The sequence below is a fragment of the Hemicordylus capensis genome, chromosome 1 (genome assembly GCF_027244095.1).
Source record: "Hemicordylus capensis ecotype Gifberg chromosome 1, rHemCap1.1.pri, whole genome shotgun sequence".
Taxonomy (NCBI): Eukaryota; Metazoa; Chordata; class Lepidosauria; order Squamata; family Cordylidae; genus Hemicordylus; species Hemicordylus capensis.
Genome location: NC_069657.1, coordinates 448,890,121 through 448,910,845, shown reverse-complemented (window position 1 = coordinate 448,910,845; position 20,725 = coordinate 448,890,121). Strand labels below are relative to the sequence as shown.

At 45.9% G+C, this 20,725-nt stretch overlaps 1 long non-coding RNA gene across 2 annotated transcripts; it reads right to left on the bottom strand.

Moving 5' to 3' along the window:
* Positions 1-945: 945 nt before the first annotated feature.
* Positions 946-13,207, bottom strand: LOC128340703 (uncharacterized). Of its 2 annotated transcripts, none has more exons than XR_008313900.1 (4): positions 13,095-13,207; positions 10,875-11,054; positions 9,445-9,566; positions 946-1,994 (listed from the first exon to the last, which is right to left on the bottom strand). It is a non-coding gene; the product is annotated as an uncharacterized LOC128340703 (long non-coding RNA). The 2 variants fall into 2 exon arrangements; XR_008313899.1 differs by lacking the exon at positions 13,095-13,207 and adding an exon at positions 12,354-12,425.
* Between the last annotated feature and the right edge of the window lie 7,518 nt (positions 13,208-20,725).

Genomic DNA, 20,725 nt, shown 5'->3' with positions numbered 1-20,725 from the left:
CCCAGGAGTTACAAACTGGAACTGATCCAACTTAACCACACAAGAGGTGTGAACCATCAGACACTGAAGTAATTGTGGAGATGGAGTCTAAGTCGGCCCGAATACAAGAGATTACCCCACACACAAAGAATTCATTAAGCACATCACAGCGGGTAATCAATGGTTTGAGATTCTGATTCAAGGGAGGAGGGGCACATACTAGCCCTCTCACAACCCTATAATAACTCCATCAGATGTAAACTTGCTGATGCAATATCGGCATAAAAGAATCATTTCTTCGCCACACATATCGCTTGTGCAAAGACCTTCAAATGCGCTCTATGTTGCAATCTGGCGGATTCAAGTTGAGTCTTTCTCTGCTTGTGCTCCATTCATCTACTTTGCCACTTCTGCCCCTGTAGTTCTTCCGTATACAAAAGGGGCCAGTTTTGAAGCGGGTTGGAGAGGCACCTTTTAACATGAAGAATCTCTTTATTTAGCAGGGAGAGAGTAACTGGCCCTATCCACCCCCAGCACTGTACCTCCAGTGACTGTTGCTGGTGTCGATCTGATGTTTCTTTTTAGATTGTGAGCCCTTTGGCGACAGGGATCCATCTTATTTATTTATTATTTCTCTGTAAACCGCCCTGAGCCATTTTCGGCAGGGTGGTTTAGTACGATGCCAGGTGCTGGCGGTAGGTATGTTTGCCACTTTTTAATGTTATATTCTGCCCTCAATGCCCGACGCAGGGCTCACTAACTGGTACTGAAATAAGCCTTATCAGACCTGTATAATTTTTGCCCACTGAGGACAACATTAAATGCATCTGATGAAGTGTAGTGTAGTCCACAAAAGCATAAGCTACAATAAATTGTTTATTTTTAAGATACTGCAAGCCACAGTGGCTGAGATCCAGACTGTGCTAGTGTTACAAGCAAAGCTGTGTGAGTGCATGAAGGTTGCAAAGCTGTGCAAATTGAATGTTCTACAATGTATTCATCTGCAAATGTGCCCTGCTGGCGCAACATTCTTTTGCTATTGCAGTGTTAGCCTGGATCTCAGCATTTGTCATTTTTCTTGCAAAAGATTAATGTTCTACCACTCTGGAAATAAATACTTCGGTAGCATCTCTACTACGCTTTGGCTATCTGAATAATTTAGTTCTTTTGGAGAGCTGGAATGAATCACTTGTTTATTTTAGTGGTGGCTACTAGAATCTTCATTCTTATCCACTGGAAATCCTCTGAACAGTGTTTGATAGATGAATAGGGACCCAGGACATGTCATAATATATTTCAAATTCTTATACACTGAAATTATTATTCTTACAGTCAAGTGAGTTGCCAGACTGCCCCATAGATGGATTTTAATTTCAGGTATCCAAGCATGTTGTGCATGGATGCCTTTGGCTCATAGAAAATTAAGCATAGGGCTGGTTCTCACTATCACCTCTACAGTGGAGAAACAGGAATTAGGAGAGTCACATGGTAAGCGTGCTTCTAATTTCTGATTGTAGGACCCCAGAAATTTTCTGACAATGAAAGACTGACACTGTCTGAGAAGTGAATGGCATAGACAACCATAGATTAAATCCTGGATTATGGATCCTGGTTTCATGTTGGGTAGAGGCAGTGCCAACCTGACATTGCCACAACATTTCCAGTTTCATACTACTGGAAATGGGCAGCTCATATGCTGCACAAATCTCTCAATTCTCCAAGGGGGGAGTTGTGGGAACTGGCCCATAGTTACTAGTGAACGGCGGTGGAATTTGTAGAGATTGTGAATTGAGGTTCATTTATTGCTGGGCAAGATGTGGGTGAAAAAACTGAAATTCTTTCTGGACAAGACAGAAGTTATTCTTGGGTGAATTGAAATCATTATCCGCAACAAGGATAAAACGATGAATCACAAATTCCGAACCAGAGTTGACTAGGAAGTAGACATGTAGCGAAGATACACGAGTGTCCAGCATTGTGACAGGCTTCCGTAGTCGAAATATATGCAGTTATTCCTGTAGAAAACAAAAGACATTGGAACCAGAACTGGAGAAAATAAATGAATTAAATTCACTTTAAATTCAGACAATCAACCTTATGCAGAGCTTGTCTTCAACACCAGAATCCAGCTATGTGGATCTTTAATCACAGGTAGACTTTGATGACCCGCCCCCCTCAATTTACCCAATGCTTTGAAATCTGGATGGTAGCTTCCTTGTACCCATTGCGCGCTACCACCCACCACAACCCACTCTGGGCCACCCTGGTGCCCTCCACATGGAGTTATAAGGTTGCTGAAATACCCATTATTCCCTATGGGAAAAAGTTTAAAGATGTGCCAACTTCATTAAAAAGCACACAAAAAAAACACCGCTTTGCCAAATTTCTTTGAAATTTGGGTGGTAGCTTCCACCCATTGGAAACTACCACCCGACCCAGTGTGACCACAAAATGGAGGTCCAAATCCCTGAATATTTTCAGGTCTAGATCTGGGTGATTTGTTTTGTTCCCGAATCTGAGCAATGGAGCACATGGGCGATTTGTTCTGTCCACATATCACCAGAATCAGCTAGATTTGGGTACAGATAGTTTTGTACCCAAATCGATTCACACATCCCTAGTGGGTATTGGTCTTGGAGTGGGTGTGGGGAGTGAGGGAGAAGGAGAAAGCAGGCTGAGACTCGAAGAAAGAACTGTTGTTTCTACAGTGGTCTGTTTTCTGGGTGCTTTTGTGTGGTAATATGTGGGATCGAAATATGTTAGGCTCCTTGTTGAAATGTTTCTGCGAATGCGTATTTGCATAAATATATTGGTTTTAAATCTGTACATTCTTGTGAGTTGAGTTGCTGTTTCTGCCCCCAAGAACCCACATGTTCAAAATACTGCTTGTGTCACAGTGTGTTTTGTGTGTTTTACCCAAAGGGATGTTGTGGGCAATGATGGAGAGGCAATAGCACCTACTCTACACCCATAGCTGGGCTGGGGCTAGGGCAAGCCTTGGCGCGCCACATTCCCCCCCCCCATCTTTTGCAAACAAATGGTTTTTTTAAAAAAAAAACTGAATGCTCCTTGCTCTTAGGACTGAAAAGGGACAGATAAGCTGCCCCCTGCTTTTTGGTGCCCCCCCCCCCGAAATCTTTTGGCTGGCTATGGTCCACAGCTGTGATTATTATTGGTTGACATACAGAGCAAGGGTGTACTGATGCAGCAAGTCAGCAGCCTGGCAGACTTTCCCAACTAAATGAACTGGTGCAGCAGGGAAAAGGCAATTTTTGATGGCCTCCTCTCTTAACCAGGAAGCCTTCTATGCCACCCCGAAAAATGTCCCTGCGAGTTGCACAGCAAGCAAGGCCAAACTGGAACAGTGCCATTTGGTACTCTGGAACTTGGGCTTGATCCATAATACTTCCTAGAGGACAACAAAAGATCTTTCCACTTTGTCCTCAAAGGTCACCACTAAATTCTCAAGACTCCCTAAAACCTTGTTTCCCAATTCATTATTTTTACTCACTCTGTCAGTGGAAGCATCCCATTGAAATGTTCTTTGTGTCCTTTGCCAGTAACTCTTCTTTCAGAAAGGAAAATCCCCCAGATTTGTCTTCATGCATTTTTTGTTACCTCTCCCTTCCCAACCCAATAAACCCTTCCCTTTCACTCTGCCACTGTAGAATAAATATACAGTTCCCAATCAAACACAGCTGTTCTGCATTCCAGATATCCCCATTTTTTGTTTACTTCCTCCCACTCAAATTGCTCCATTACCAATATTTGTGATCTGTTCTGTCACTCTATCTCCTAGGCCATCTTCCCTTAATCTCTTTCCTTCCTCATCCCCATCTCTTGCTCCTGCACGAATTTCTTGTTCAGGGACTTTATCCCTCTATAGTCTCTGTAGTTTCTCTGCTAATCCATTCGGCACTAGCATTCAGTGCCAACTGATCTAGGAGTTTTGTTCCCCTGAACTCTATGCTTAAAATGCATTTCCATTGCTCGGTCTTAATGTGCGGGTTTATTGTTGCTCCCAGTAGGGTCACCCAAAGCACAAAGGTGATCCCAATTGCCCAGCTAAAGCAAGCAGGCACCTATGTTGGGAAGCAGCGATATAGGAAAGTGCTCGAGGCGGACGATCACTTCAACGACGATCACTTCAACGACAAACGACACTGGGCAGGAGAAGGCAATGGTAAATCACTCGTTTATGTTACCAAGAAAACCACATCAATAGACTAAATGGAATGATTGTCGATGTGGGGCCAGGTTAGATGGTAGTCAAAATGCTACTGAAGAAGAGCTGACGATCTCTCAGAGTACCGATGGTGTTTATGACGTGGTTAGACTAAAGCCTTTTGGACGTCTAGCAGCTGATGTTGCCGTGTGGGAAAAGAAAATCCGAAGCTGCAAAGACAGAATTATAATGGGAACATGGAACATAAGAAGCATGAATATGGGAAAGCTCGACACAGTGAAAGATGAAATGAATCATCTGTAAAGACCTTGTGGTGGAAGACAGATGTGGAAGACAGACGTGGAAAAAGAATCTCTGAACTCAGAGCGAGGTTCCAGCATCAAACTGGTATGTTAAGGGATGCCAAAGGACAGCCAGTAACTGATTCACAGAAGATCAAACAGAGATGAAAGGAGTATACTGAAAATCTGTACAGCAGGGACGTCCACAGGTGTAACTGGGGGGGGCACAAAAGTGCCATGTGGACCCCCTGCCCTGCCCCCACCCCACCCAAAATTTTTAGTTTTAGTTTTGGGGCATATGTGGTGCTGGCTCGGGCCACGGTGCCACGGCGATCTCAGCTCCTGGCGCCCCACTGCCTGCTGGCTGCCCGATGGACCTCCTCCTCCTGGCACTTCCCGTCCCCACCCCCCTACTTGTGCATGCGCGAGATGATCTCTCTATAATCTTGTCGAGTTGCACATGCTGCATTGCACGCTGTGACTGCTGGTGTGTGTGAGAGAGAGTGTGTGTGGGAGGAGAGGCTGCCTGGCTGCCTGGAAGGACAAGGAGCAGAGGACGATGATGAAGATCGAGCCTAGGAGCCAGGAGGAGGGGGAGTCTTGCTGCTTTTGCCACCTGCCAGGCTCAAACCCCAATCTCCAGCAACGACATCTCAACAATAAAGTTTCAGTGCATTCATCCAAGGGGTGTGTGTGTGTGTGTGTTTTAATTTTTTATTTAAATTCATTTACCAGGGTGGGGGCTTGCTTGGAGCTGGCTTCTTGACTGAGGACGGCGGGTGTCTTGGAGGGTGGTGAGGGCAGCGGTGGCCAGGGGTGGCTCTTGCTTGAGCAGCTATATTGGCTGGGGTGTGTGTGTGTCTCGGGGGGTGCCATGGCGGGGGCGGTGGGGGCCGGGGGTGTGGCCTCCCACCCCTGACAGTTGGAAGAAGTGGCAGGCGGCACTCGGAGAGACAGAGCCTGCCCTAGGCTAGGCTTTTCCTAGAGGGTCAGACAGCAGCGCGCTCTACCCTGAAGAGAGAGAGGTTGGGTTCTTCTTCTCCTGCCACCTGGCTAGGCTGGGACGACTACCGGTAGGGACGGGTGGGACTAGAGCCTACACTGGGGAGCAGGGAGGTGAAGGCCGAATCTTCTCGGAGGGGCTGTTGCACTTTCAGGAGGTTGCCTCCTGTGTTTTGTTGCCTTGCCTTGACTTCCCTCTTCTGCTCTCCTTGCTCCCCTGTTGGAAATTTGTGCCGTTTTCCTCCTTGTACCAGTGGGTGAAAACAATGGAATGACTGGTGGGCAGGGGCTGGAGGCAGGAGGGCTGAGGAGAGAGTGGGCTTTCCCGGGTGAAAGTTGAGGTTGTTTGTGGCTGAGAGAGATGAGCAATGAGAGAGAAGAGAGATGAGCAAGGGTCAGGGCTGGAAACAAAGGGCTGTGGGAGACCAGAGAAGCCCTGCTCCAGAGGAAGGGCTGGAGCAGGGGAAGACCTGGGTTTGGTCTGCCCACAGGGCTCCTAGTCCCTCTTCTCCCTCCCCCATTTTTTGTGTCCTCTCTTCAGGAAAGCTTGAAGCTTGGTGGTGGTGGGGAGTCCAGGCTCCTGTACAAGTTTAGGGAGGAAGAGGGAAGAGGAAGCTTTCGCTCTTTTATTTTTTATTCTACTTGTCCTTATGGAGGAGGGAAACCTCTAGCCTCCTTCCCTTAAATCACCCCTGAGGGGTCCTCCTCCCTCCCCCAGACCCCCACCTCCTTTTATTATGGCAGCGCCACTCCTCTTCATTCCCCCCAATGTTTTCTTCCATGGGGACCCTCCGTCCCATCCATTCTTCACTGCTGCTGCGGCTTTCCTGCTTCTTTCTCTCCACCAGTCCCTGAGGCAGGCACGAGTATATCGCTTTTGGCTGCAAGAAAATGAAGAACAACCTCTCCGTTCCTTTGTGCAGCCCAAGCACTTCTACTCAAAAGCAAGCTCCATTGAGCCCCGCAGGTTGCTCCTAGTAAATGTGCACAGGGTTGCAGCCCTGCAGCCCCTGCCAGTGCTTAACATAAGAACATAAGAACAGCCCTGCTGGATCAGGCCCAAGGCACATCTAGTCCAGCATCCCGTTTCGCACAGTGGCCCACCAGATGCCGCTGGAAGCCACAGGCAGGAGTTGAGGGCGTGCCCTCTCTCCTGCCATTACTCCCCTGCAACTGGTACTCAGAGGCATCCTGCCTTTGAGGCTGGAGGTGGCCCATAGCCCTCAAACTAGTAGCCATTGATAGACCTCTCCTCCATGAAGTCATCCAAACCCCTCTTAAAGCCTTCCAGGTTGTTGGCTGTCACCACATCCTGTGGCAGAGAATTCCACAAGTGGATCACGTGTTGTGTGAAAAAGTACTTCCGTTTGTTGGTCCTAGACCTCCTGGCAATCAATTTCATGGAGTGACCCCTGGTTCAGTGCAGCAACAACAACAACATAAGAGTTCAGATATAAGATCAATGGACCTGTAAAAAAAGAAAGTAGTACATCACATATATGGAAGATTAGATTAGAAAATAAAATCTCCAGGCTTAGATCAGATGCTAGTAAACTGAAAGATATGAAAGACAAGAAGCTGAAGAATGAAAACACCAAACAGTATCTGATCCAAAAATACCACCTAGATTCAAGGAAAATTAGAGAAGTCCTGGAAATAATAAAGCAGCAAATAACAGCAGTGTCAAAGAAGATTAGCAGATCTGAAGCCAGAACTACACAACACAGGCAGAATCTCCAATTCCAGTCGAATCAGAGACGTTTCTACCAAAGCATAGAAGGAGAAACGGCAAGAAACCTAGAAACACCGAATAAAGATGAAACAGTGCAATTCTGGGGGAAATTATGGGACAATCCAATAGATTATAATAAAAAAGCAGGCTGGATGAAAGAGGTCAAAAAATGTAACCAACAAATGCAAGATATAATAACAATACCAGAATTAATAAGTGAAAGAGCAAAGAATATTAAAAATTGGACTGCTCCAGGCGACGATGAATTGCATGGCTTTTGCCTTAAACACCTAACAAGCCTTCATAAACAACTATCAAAACAGTTCAATCACATTTTGCAAGGAGGTGATATTGAACAATGGCTAACAACTGGGAAAACTCATCTCATCATGAAAGAGCCAGCAAAAAGGTGCAGTTCCAAGTAATTGTAGACCGATAATCTGTCTGCCAACCATGTTCAAATTACTAACTGGAATAATAGCAGATGAAGTGATGCAACACTTATTAACTAACAAACAGCTTCCAGTTGAACAGAAAGGAAATTGCCCAAACACCAGAGGCACAAAAGACCAGCTGCTGATTGACAAAATGATTTTAGAAAATTGCAAGAGAAGAAAAAACAATCTAAGTGTTGCATGGATTTACTATAAGAAAGCCTTCGATTCATTGCCTCACACATGGATACTAAAATGTCTAGAAACAACTGGTGTCAGCAAAAACATTCAGATATTTATAAAAAAGCAATGAGCATGTGGAGTACACAGTTAACAATCAATGGCGAGACACTTGGACAGGTTAGCATTAGAAGAGGCATTTTCCAAGGGGACTCACTATCCCCTCTGTTGTTTGTAATCGCCATGACCCCACTTTCACAAATACTCAACAAAACAGGCCTCGGATACCAAACATCTAAAACATCCAGTAAAATCAACCATCTGCTGTACATGGACGATCTGAAGTTGTATGGAAAGTCCCAGTCAGAAATCGAATCACTGCTAAATACTGTCCATATATTCAGTAGCGATATAGCAATGGAGTTTGGACTAGACAAGTGTGCTGCATTAATAATGAACAGAGGAAAAATAAGAAAAACAGAAGGAATAGAACTGCCCAATGGAAGCAAGATCAAGAACCTGGAAGAGAAAGAACCTTACAAATACTTGAGCATTCTCCAGGCTGATAACATCGCACACACTGAAGTTAAAAGAGAAATTGGAAGTGAATACATCAGGAGAGTTCAAAAAATCCTCAAGTCCAAACTCAATGGTGGGAACACCATACAAGTCATAAACACCTGGGCTATACCTGTTATCAGATACACTGCAGGAATAATAGACTGGACCCAGGCAGAGCTAGAGACGCTGGATCGTAAGACCATTGGAGCTGCTCCCCAAGGCTGAAGAGTTGACAGAGCAGTTGGAAGTGGAAACAGTTACTAAATTACTGGTTTCCCTTCCCCTGTAATGGCCAGCTGCTCTGCCAGCACCGATTCTTCTATTCCCCACCACTACAGTAATAGCTGCCCCAGAAATGCTGGGTGCACTCCCAGCACCATCCCCCTCAAGAGAGCCCAAACACATATCTGCAAAAGGCCTGGCCCAACCTGGCCTGGCCCGGCCCGGCCCGGCCCAACCCAACCCTCAGTCCCACTCCCGAATGCCCAGCTCCAAAGGCCTTTGGCAAGTCTCCTTGCTTTTAAGCATGCAAGCCCCAGAAGCCACTCCCCTCACAAGCAGCTCCCAGGACAGGCAGCAGGTGGAACAACTCAACAGTCTGGGAGGCTAGCAACCAGCCAGCTGGAACTTGGCAACCGACAAGCAGGCTGCACTCCGTCTGAGCTGGAATGTCCAGTGGAGGATTTACAAGCTGGCATCCAACATGAACTACCTGCCCCGAGAAACCTGTTTGCAGTTGGCACATGCACCATTTTTGAGATAGTCAACAAAGTGGTGGACCTCCAGGTGAAAATTTTCCCTGGGTACATGAGCTGTGTGGGTGACCTACAGGAGCTGATGTTGTGGTTCCAGAAGAAGAGGTTCCCAGGGATCCTTGGCTCTATAGCCAGCATGCATGTGGGAATTTTCACACTGTCCCTAATGCCATGATGAGTACTTTGGGCAGAAGTACAACTACACCTTGATCATCCAAGGGTAGGTGGACTCAAATTGATGGTTCATGGATATGTACACCAGAGTGTTAGGAAGAAGTCCTGACACCACCATTTTCTGGACCTACCCACTTGCCTCAAATCCCTGCACTGGTACCTGGGTAAATGTTGCATCCATGGAGGTCAGTGGGCAATGGGCGAAGCCGGTGATATTCAGAGGACCAGGGATACAGCCAGCGGGAGTGGATGGTCACCCCTTATCGCACATCCAGAGATGCCCTGGAGAGGAAATTCAATCACAGGCACAGCACCATGAGGATTGTGCTGGAGCAGTCATTGGGGAGGCTGAAGGCCTGGTGGTGTGCCCACTATGCCTTGCTGGATGCTGAGGAGGAGCGGGTGCTGAAGGTAATCACGACCTGTTATGTCCTACACCACATATGCAAGTCTATGGCAGATGTCCTGCTGGAGGAGCTCGTGGACCCGCCCAAACATCAGTGGTGGAGGGGTGCCCAGCAGAGATGGAGACGCTGTGTCAGTGGGCCCTGAGGCCCCAGTCTTGAGGGTAATTGGCGGTGGCAGGGAGGTGTAGGACACCCCTGGGAGCATCTCCCTCCGGTCCAAGGTGGGCAGATGCGTAGGAGTTGGAACGGTGTGCCTCTCTTTAAACCATTGATGTTAGCATGGGACCATCACCCACATCTGTAGCATCAAGGGGCTCAGAGATTGCAAACACCTGCCCCCACCTTGCTAAGGAAAATGCTGCTAGTTTATTACTGCCAAATAAAGTGAAAGCATTCTTTCCCAATGCAAATGCAAAATTCCCCCTCACACCTGGCCATTGGTGGGAAGGGCAACAGGAGGTTTAGGCAGTTGTATGGGGCAGGGGAGGACTTGGGATTCCCCATCCCACCCCAAGACTCTCTGTGTGCAGCATGGACTGTGCTTGGGGTTAATGGGGTGCGGTGGGCTTGCTTTTGTTGCCACTGGAGGTGTGTTAGCCTCAGAGAGCAGAGGGTGTCGAGGGAGGGGAAATCAAGTTATTTGGTAACCATGGAGAGGGGGATGGCAAGCAGCAAACTTGTGCCCGGAAAGCACCTTAGAGAGTCATGTGTCATGGTGGCATGACTCTGTGCTGCTGTGACTCACGAGTACCCCGCAACTGGGTGGCTGCTACAACAAGCCTCCCCGCATCAGGAGGACTCCCCAAAAGGGACAGTGGAGACCTCTGCACCGTTCCCTACAACATATATGGACTGAAGAAGAGATTTCACAGCAGGTACATGCCACAGTTTTTGCAAGCACACCTGAGGAGTAGCACAATACTATCCTGGAATATAAGAGCTTGACTTAGCAGAACTAGCTCCCACAACATCATAAGAACATAAGAACAGCCCTGCTGGATCAGGCCCAAGACCCATCTAGTCCAGTATCCTGTTTCACACAGCCTGTCTGCACTAGACAGGCTGCTGAGGGCTTCCTGTCCCAGAAGCAATGTACCTATATTTCATGTCCTCCAGAGCCCCACAGGATGACTGTAACACATCTTTGAAGACAGACTTTGGTATGTACAAATGCAATCTTCACCTTTTATTCACTTGGAGACTGTAGTTTCAGCATCGGTTTCAGCTTGATCTCTAATATGGCAACAATGTCTAAAGTCTGAACGCTCCCCAATAAATTTAGTTATAGGACATTCTCTAAATAGGCACATTCCATCAGCTTCCACACATTGTTTTTCACTAGTAATCCTTACTGCCATGACTCCTGTAGTGGGGAAAAGAAGAAGCTGGTGGCTGGAAAATCAAGTGAAGTTTCAAACAGGCTTTCCCCACCTATTTTGAGAGCACTTTTGGATGCAACATTAAGCTGATCTTTTCCTTTCCAAAGTGAGAGAAATGCACAAAAGATGTAGTGCCCCCTTCCCTTTTTGTCACATTCAAAAATAGCTTTATGGGTTGTCCAAACAGGTCCCTGGTGCCCTGGCTGCAAGACAGCCACTTAAGGTCAAGCCTCAGCCTACAAGAGAAGAGGGCTCCTTGTCAGCTAGGTCCTCCTCCTTGGGGTTTTGCAGTCCCTGTGTCAGCCTCTCACCAGAGATCTATGACACTCTCTCCATCTGCCTCCTCATCACTGGCCATCTCCATTTTATATACCCTCTCACATGACTCACACCTTGCTCCAACACCCCTTGATTAGGTCTCCACCCTTCTTTATTACCCTTGTAGTCAGGGGCGTAGCAAGGTTGGAGTGGGCCCAGAGACAAGATTTTAAAATGGGCCCCCCCCCAAAGTCCAGGGCCTCCGCACACCCCAGGCCCCCAAGGATTTAAGTCTGATATTCCAAAATAAGTATGCTGCCTGCAAATACATTTCACTGAATACACACACACACGTCACAATATATAGTGATATACATTGAGTACTATACATTTGTATTACTTTTAATGCCTAGAACACACTAGAAAGATGAATTATTAAAATGGGCCCCTCGCTGCAGATTAGCAAAGGAGACTTTCAGCCATGCAGGGTGAGCCTATGTTTGTTTTCTCAGAATTCTGAACAAATTCAGTCAAGTTTGATTGCAGGAGGTTTTTCACAGGAGGCTTTTAAAGCCCTTTAAGACACATCTCCTCTGGAATGGAGGTGCTGCATTCACATGTTGGCCAGATTTACCCTGAAGTCCCTGCGAGTTATTGGGGAGCAGTTCACACACAAGAAAAATAAAATAAAAGCACCACACATGCTTCACAGTTCTCACTCAGACCTTCTGGGTTGCAAAACAACTTGAACATAGGTGCATTTATAAATGAATGAATGAATAAATAAAATTAATAAAATACTGTTCCAGAAGTTTTTGCAATTTTCTGCCATGAAACAAGCCACTTATAGGACTTTTTAGATAGTTTTTTTAAGTCAGCAAATTTTCCAAGCTGTTTCAAAATAAATTTTCAGAGACTTCTCGGTCCCCCCCCCCCCCTCATATCCAAGCCCTATGGCAAGCAGATGCCTATATATCCTGGGGGGGGGGGAGGGAGGTAACCACAAAAAGGAGTTCACACTCTACCTGGCAGCAGGGGGTCTTCTGCTGCAGAGAACAGTGGAGGCCTCTCTGGCTGCCTCCTCCTTCCTGGCTTGCTTGGGCCCTACTGGAGTTCAGGCTTCACAGAGGCCTACACGAGGCCTCCGTGGAAGCCCCGCCCACCCGCCGATCAGCTGAGAGGCGGGAGAAAAGGAGCTCTTTGCAGCTTGTCTGCTGCCTCGATTGCCGGCCAGGAGAACAAGCTGGAGAGACGGCGAACAGGGCAAGTGGCTAAGGGGCCTTGGGGCTGGGCAGGGGGCAATGGGGAGTCACATGAGGTGCCTCTGGGGGGCCCCTCCAGGCAGTGGGGCCCCCAGACAACTGTCTCCCCTTGCCCTATCATTGTTACGCGCCTGCTTGTAGTGCTCCCATACAATTCCCCTGTTCTCCCCCCTCCCTCACTCTGTCCCCTCGGTATGTGTGAAGCATTGGGGGGGGGGGGTGAACAGACAGGAAGGTTAAAAAAGGAGGAAGTGCAGCCTAGCAGAGTGAGGTAGGGAGCAGTGGTCAGAGAACAGCCAGGCAAGCAAAGAGGCACGTGACATGAGGTGGCACCTACTGTGGTGATGGTGGCGGCGGCGGTGGAATGAGGGACATTTGCTCTTCCTTATCCAACATTTCCTACCCTCCCATGAATCTGATAAGAATAAACATGATGGCTATCCACAATGTTCCTCATGTCACTCTTAAGCTGTAAATTCTATGTCAGCATCACACATATCTTACTTGGAGAATCCAGCAGCAAAATGAAGAGAAAGAGAAGGCACAACAACTTCATAGTTGAAAAGCACAACGTCTTCAAAGCTGCAAATATGCTGGGGTCTCAGCATTAACTGAAGGAGAAACAAGCCTGGAATCAGCAACAGATTCTCCCTTTGAATATAAAGGACCCTTAACAGTGATCAACTTCAGCTGGCTGCACAGTGCCAGTTCTTTCTTTCACAAAAGTAGTTTAGTTACAATGAATAAATTGTCAGGTAAGAAAAAATGGCTCCATCATCTGTAGTTAAAGAATCTTTAACAAAATGTTTAAAAATCTTTTTTTTTTTTGTATGTTTTGGGTGGTACAAAAATATGTTAAATAAATAAATAAAGTTACAAGAAACCAGAATGTCAAACAAATTTCACATGAGGCGGAATGCCAAAAATATTTTTCAATTTTGAATATTTGCCACTTTTGCGCCTTGCATTATGCATTTGAGACACAATTTAAGGCACACCTGCTCAACTTAGGCCCCCCAGATGTTAGGACTATAACTCCCATAACCCCCTGCCAAGTGGCCAATAATCAGGGATAATAATAATAATTCGATTTCTATACCACCCTTCCAAAAATGGCTCAGGGTTGTTTACACAGAGACATAACAAACAAATAAGATGGCTCCCTGTCCCCAAAGGGCTCACATTTTAAAAAGAAACATAAGACACACACTAGCAACAGTCACTGGAAGTACTGGAAGTTGTAGGCCAACATCTGCAGGAGAGCTGAAGCTGAGCAGCCCTGATTTAAGGGGAAATGATCCTTATGTAGTCATGGTTAAACAGTATTAAGATCCATTGGTTTCAGCAGGAGATAAACACATGCTTAATCTCATTAATTAAAATGAATGGGGGAATGTCTTAACCCTCATCTGGTGTCACAGGTTTTTATACACAAGTATGACTTCCTACTCCCAAGTAATCCAATTGGGTACATTGGGAGCAGGGTAGGCTGCTCCATTCATGAGCTCTCCCTAGATTTTTATCTCCCATCCTCCTCCTGTTAGGGCTAGTTGATGGTTTTATTTCATTTTACGATGATATGGCATTGCAGTGGATGGTCTAATTGATGTTCTAACTATAATTTAAGACTGGCTCCAATTTGGAAGGTCTATTCTTGACTGAACAGTAAATCTAACTACTCTGGATAAAATGAGAAAGAAAAAGTGTTCCAGGAACTCCCCGGGTCAAAAAGGCAATAAAAATTTCCAGCAAGCCAAGACTGACAAATTCCTGAACTTGCATGAACCTCTAAGTACTGCAGCAGTTGTTTCATCCAACTGATTTTCAACTTTGAATGATGATGTATTGCTGGACTTATCCCCCTCAATCCCCTCTTCAGCAGATTCTGCATATCCCTTATCACAGCTAGAACCTGGCTACTCCCTCTGACCCAAACCTCCCCTTAAATTATTTATCTTCAGATCTTGAGAATCTCCCTTTGGAGAATGAACGTGTGGACTATTTGGGGGAAATAGTTTCTAGGGGGTCCTGGTCTTCAACATACTGCCTATCAGCCTAAATCGGGCTTCGAGGCCTCCCAACTACATTTCCCCCATTGTTGGTGCCAACATGCACCACGACAGCTGTCTCCTCTACAGCACTTAACAGCCTATCAAGATGCAGTGTGGTGTCTGCAACCATCACACCAGGAAGGCCAGTCACCATCTGATCAACATGCAGGTCACAAACCCATCTCTCTATACCTCTAATGATCGAATCACCCACTACAAGGAGGCTCCCATCTCCCAGGGGATTATTCTCTGTGTGAGAGGATATGGGCTCATCATCCACAGAAGGGGTCACTTCTAAGGAAGCATTTCCTTCCTTCTCAGACTGATGCCCTCCTTCCCCGAGACCATCGCCTTGGAGTAGGATGCCTCTACTACATCCCTAAAGGTCTCATCCACAAGCTTCTCTGAGCTTCTCCAGATCCGCCACCTTGGTCTCAATGGAACAAACCTGTTCCCTGAGAGCCAGGAGCTCCTTGTTCCGAGCACCCACCCATGACTCCTGCCTGTGGACTGGTCATACATGCAATACGCTATGCAATACACTGGGAAGTGCCCCCTTTCCTGCTGGCTTTCTAACTTCATATCTGGTTTTGTTGGCTGTTTATAGTATTTGGAGATTGTTTGTTAGAAAGATAGGTGTCAGCTGTATTGGTCACCAATTTAACCATTTAAACTTCCTTTCCTAAGAAGATGAAGGAGGGAATAATACTTACCTTCTCTCCCCACTAGGCTCCTTGTGATCAAGGGGACTCATTTCAGGCAGACACACATCCCTGCTAAACTCCAATGCCCTGTTTGTTATCCCTGTTTGCTAAGTTCTCTGGCCTTCGCCTCTTATATAGAGAGTAGGCTTCAAACGGAAACAGGAATGTGGCTCACAGGAATGTAGCCCCTCCCACCAGGTATGACTCACTACAGCCGTAGCTGACTCCTCCCTCTGTCCCTCAGGCAAACAACAACTAAATGCCACTGAGCCCCCAAAGCAAGCCCTGGCAAATGCTAGCCCTGGCAAATAAACAAAACACAGACACAAGCAATGGGACTTCTCCCTTAAAGAGAAACCAGCACCTTAAAATCTCCCCTCCTGTTAGTTTGTATGAAGAAAACATGGTTGCTGTTGTTTTGTGTAGAAAAGCTTGCTTATCTCCCTGAATCTGCTTCTGCTCTTCCCAGAGTAGGTTTCAAACTCTATCATGTGTTAAGAGGCATTAATATATGTGAAAGGTAAAACCAAGTAGCTGCCGCTGATTTCCAAAGAGATGGGAAGTCTCTATTGCTTTTGGTTAGATTTCATTCCTGGGTATTTAATTGTTAATTGTAGCCTTTTAAAAAAACAAACACTTACCTTTACAGTTCCCTGAGGGTCTGCTCTGGCAACCTATCTTGATGAAAGAACCAGAGAACATGTTGTGCAACAGTCATTCCTCATGTTCTATTTCATGAGTTCTTTAGGTTTTTCATTTCAGTGTTCTGTTTTCTGAGATTGGAACTCCTGTTAGTCACCTTACCACTGACACAGTAACCTCTATTTTGTGGTGGTTGGTGGTGGTTGTTTTTTGGAGGGGGAAATTATTAATCATGGATCACATTGCATTTTGGAAGCAGCTGCTTTGAGCTTTGTGAACAGCTGGGTTTGTGTTTTTTTAATCAAGTATTTAAATCAATACATATTAATTGGGTTGGCTCCTAATATCCAGCTTTTTCAAAGCATTTCCACTGCAAATGTGTCATGGGGGCTTCCCTTGTAGCATGGCAGAGCTGAGGAGGGTGTGGGGGAGTCATCTCTCCCAGGAGTGTTTTGCTTTTCATGCATTCTGTGCCACAAAAATGAAGCACAATTGCAGGGAGGATCCAAGCTGGAGCGGGTGTATGAGAGTGGATTCATGGTTTGTCATTGAAAATCTCATTTGCTACCAGAGAATCTACACTCAAACAACAAAACCAGTACCCCATGGGTTAGCAACACATATGGGTGGTTGGCACCCTCTGTGCACTACACCACCACTCGCTCTGGGCCACCCCGACACCCCACAAGTGCAGTTATGGAGCTGCTGAAAGCTCCATTCTTCCTTATGGAGAAAAACCTTAAAAGATGTGTAAACTTCAGAAATCACTTAAAAATCAGCCCTTTGCCCAATTCCTTTCAAATAATTCCGGTAGCTTCCTTGCCCCCCTTGGGAACTACCACCCACCACACTCCACTCTGGGCAACCTCCCCCCCCCCCGACGTGAAGCAATACATTTTCTGGAATCCTCATTATTCCCTATGATGAATTAAAAAATACCTTAACAATTTACCAATAATCGGAGGCGTGTCCGATTGCCTTGGGGTTTCATAGGTAGTAGGCACCAGTTCGAATCGAACACTGTCCCCTCAGTTTATTTTGAATTTGGACCCACAGCTCGAACCTGATGGCTGGTTTGGTTCGAATTCGAACCATCAAACTGAACCAGTTTTAATTCGAACCGGTTCGAATTGAAATGTTTGCTCATCTCTAGTAGGGATGTGCACGAATTAAGTTTTTTGATTCAATTTGAACCCAAATCAAATCACCCCCAATTTGTTTTGTGTCCGAATCTGGCCAGCTAGCACAGGGGTGATTTGTTTTGTCCTCAAATCTCCCAAAACAGGTAGATTTGAGTACAAATAATTTTGTACCCGAATCGATTCGCACAGACATTAGGTGCCGGCAGTGATTCTCTCAGCAGCAGGAAGGGGGTGAGATCAAATTATTATCTCTTTTCCTCAATCACTACAGCAGGAACAAAGAGCCAAGAATCCACTCTAGGCAGCAGGCAGGCAGGCAAGGGAAAGCAAAGCTCCTCTGGCTCTCTCTCTCTCTCCCCCCCCCCTTCCATGAGGCAGAATGGTTGCTGGATTTTGTACCCGAATCGATTTCCACATCCCTAATAATTAGTCTTAAAATAGCAATTGAAATTCCTTTGGTTTCCAGGCTCAAGGCTTCAGAGTATTGTCTCTGCATTTCATACTCTCCAAATCTTAAAAGAATAATTACACAAGAACTTTGCATAGGTGTCATGTATATGACATCACTGAGTGGGAGAGGTGTGTGCCTGCCAAAAACATATATGTTATCCCAGTCGGCCCTCTCACTCAACAAATTGAATGCCTAAGGTCTTAGGCTAGATTAGGCCAAGGATAGTTCAGGCAAGTAAAAAATGAAGAAGAGGGACTCTTTTCTCCCCTAATATCTCTTTTATTGCAAACAGGAAAAGCAGCATCAATACTCAATCACTGACATCAAGTCAAGGCACGCACTCAAGAAGAGATTCAGATTCCAAAAAACATAGGAAGCTGCCATATACTGAGTCAGACCATTGGTCTATCTAGCTCAGTATTGTCTACACAGACTGGCAATGGCTTCTCCAAGGTTGCAGCCTGGAAACTCTCTCAGCCCTATCTTGGACATGCCAGGGAGGAAACTGGGAACCTAGATGCTCTTCCCAGAGCAGCTCCATCCCCTGAGGGGAATATCTTACAGTGCTCACTAGGGATGTGCGAAGCGGTTCGAATCCAAACCAGGGTGGTTCGGAGTTTCGAATTCGAACCGAACCAGCCATCAGGTTCGGACTGCAAGTTTGAATTCGAACCGAACCGGGGGTGGTTTGATTTGAACTGGTTAGGACCAGTTAGGACACCCCAAAATTGGTAGGATGGTAGATGGAACCCGGGGGGGGGTACCTGTCACCCAAACCCCAAAGCAATCGGACACTCATATGATTTTTTATGATTTTTTGGAAATTATTTTTATTTTTTTCTCATAGGATATAATGGGACTCGAATCAGGACATTATTCCTTATTGTGGATCACCCATGGGTACCAACAACCATGCAAACCCATAAGCAATCAAACACCCCTATGATTTTCTTTGAATATTTGAAATATTTTTAATTATTTTTCTCATAGAGTATAATTGTGGAGCACCTAGGGGCACAAAAGCGGGGTGGGTGGTAGACAGACAGGGGTGCCTACCACCCAAAAAATCCCAAGGCAATTGGACACTCTGATTATTGGTGAATTGTTAAAATATTTTTGAATTCCTCATAGGGAATAATTAGGATTGCAGCAAATGTATAGCTTCACGTCGGGGGGGAAGCGGTGTCATAGAGTGGAGTGTGGTGGGTGGTAGTTCCTATGGTGGGCAAGGAAGCTATCAGAATTATTTGAAAAGAATTGGGCAAAAGGCTGGTTTTTAAGTGATTTTTGAAGTTTACGCGTCTTTAAGGTTTTTCTCCATAAAGAAGCATGGAGGTGTCAGCAAATGTATAGCTTCATGTCGCAGGCAAAGGGGTGGCCTAGAGCAGTGTGGGGTTGGTGGTAGTGCCAGGTAGGGGCAAGGAAGCTACCTGAATTTTTTCAAAGGATTTGGGCAGAAGGCTGATTTTTGGTGAATTGAGATTTTCAATGAGACACCATGAATCCACTCTAATATGCTATCATGGAATCCACACTCAGAATACCTCAGAAACAACAGAACCATGTACGCCATGGGTTAGAAACCCATGGGAGTGGTTGGCACCCTATGTGCCATACACCACCACTCGCTCTGGGCCACCCCAGCACCCCCCAAGTGCACCTATGGGGCTGCTGAAAGCTCCATTACACCACCTTATGAGGAAAAACCTTAAAGACGCGTAAACTTCAACAATTCACCAAAAATCAGCCCTCTGCCCAAATCCTTTGAAAAAATTCAGGTAGCTTCCTTGCCCCTACCTGGCACTACGACCAACCCCACACTGCTCTAGGCCACCCTTTTGCCCCTGACGTGCAGCTATACATTTGCTGACACCTCCATGCTTCTTTATCGAGAAAAACCTTAAAGACACGTAAACTTCAAAAATCACTTAAAAACCAGCCCTTTGCCCAATTCCTTTCAAATAATTCTGATAGCTTCCTTGCCCACCCTAGGAACTACCACCCACCACACTCCACTCTACGACACCCCTTCCCCCCCCCGACGTGAAGCTATACATTTGCTGCAATCCTCATTATTCTCTATGAGGAATTCAAAAATACTTTAACAATTCACCAATAATCAGAGGAGTGTCCAATTGCCTTGGGATTTTTTGGGTGGTAGGCACCCCATCTGTCTATAACCCACCCCGCTTTTGTGCCCCTAGGTGCTCCACAATAGGGGATATGGACTGGTTCGGGTCCCATTATACTCTATGAGAAAAATAATTAAAAGTATAGAAAATCATAGGGGTGTCTGATTGCTTCAGGGTTTGCATGGTTGTTGGCACCTATGGGTGCTCCACAATAGGTAATAATGGCCTGGTTCGAGTCCCATCATATCCTATGAGAAAAAAATTAAAATATTTTTCAAAAATTCATAAAAAATCATACGAGTGTCCGATTGCTTTGGGGTTTGGGTGACAGGTACCCCTGGGTGCCATCTACCATGCTACCAATTCTTCAGTGTCCTAACCATTCTGAAACAGTTCGAATCTGAACTGAACCAGGGGGTGGTTCGAACAAAACCAAAACCGAACCACCCCCTCCTGTTTCGGACCCGGTTTGAATCCGAACCGAACCGGGCGAACTAGTTTTGTGCACATCCCTAGTGCTCACATGTAGTTTCCAATTCATATGCAACCAGGGTGGACCCTGCTTAGCTAAGGGGACAAGTCATGCTTGCTACCACAAGACCAGCTCTCCTCCCATGAGTACTGCCTATAACATAGGAATATAGCAAGTACTGTCCATAACACAGGAACATAGGAAGCTGCCTTCTACCGAGTCAGACCATTGGTTCATCTAGCTCTGTATTGTTTACACAGACTGGCAGCGGCTTCTCCAAGGTTACAGGCAGAGTCTCTCTCAGCCCTATCTTGGAGATGCCAGGAAGGGAACTTGGAACCTTCTGCATGCAAGTGTAACCCCAATTCATACTCAATAAATGCGGGTGGGTGGGTTTCAAGTCTATATTTTCTGAGACAGTGTATTTTCACCAGTGATTGCAATAAAGACAAATTCTAATGACAAACTCAAGTGTTTATAAGCATTTAAGGTTTCTTTGTACATATGAACTTGTTAAGCACACATAAAGGAAAACTTCAAA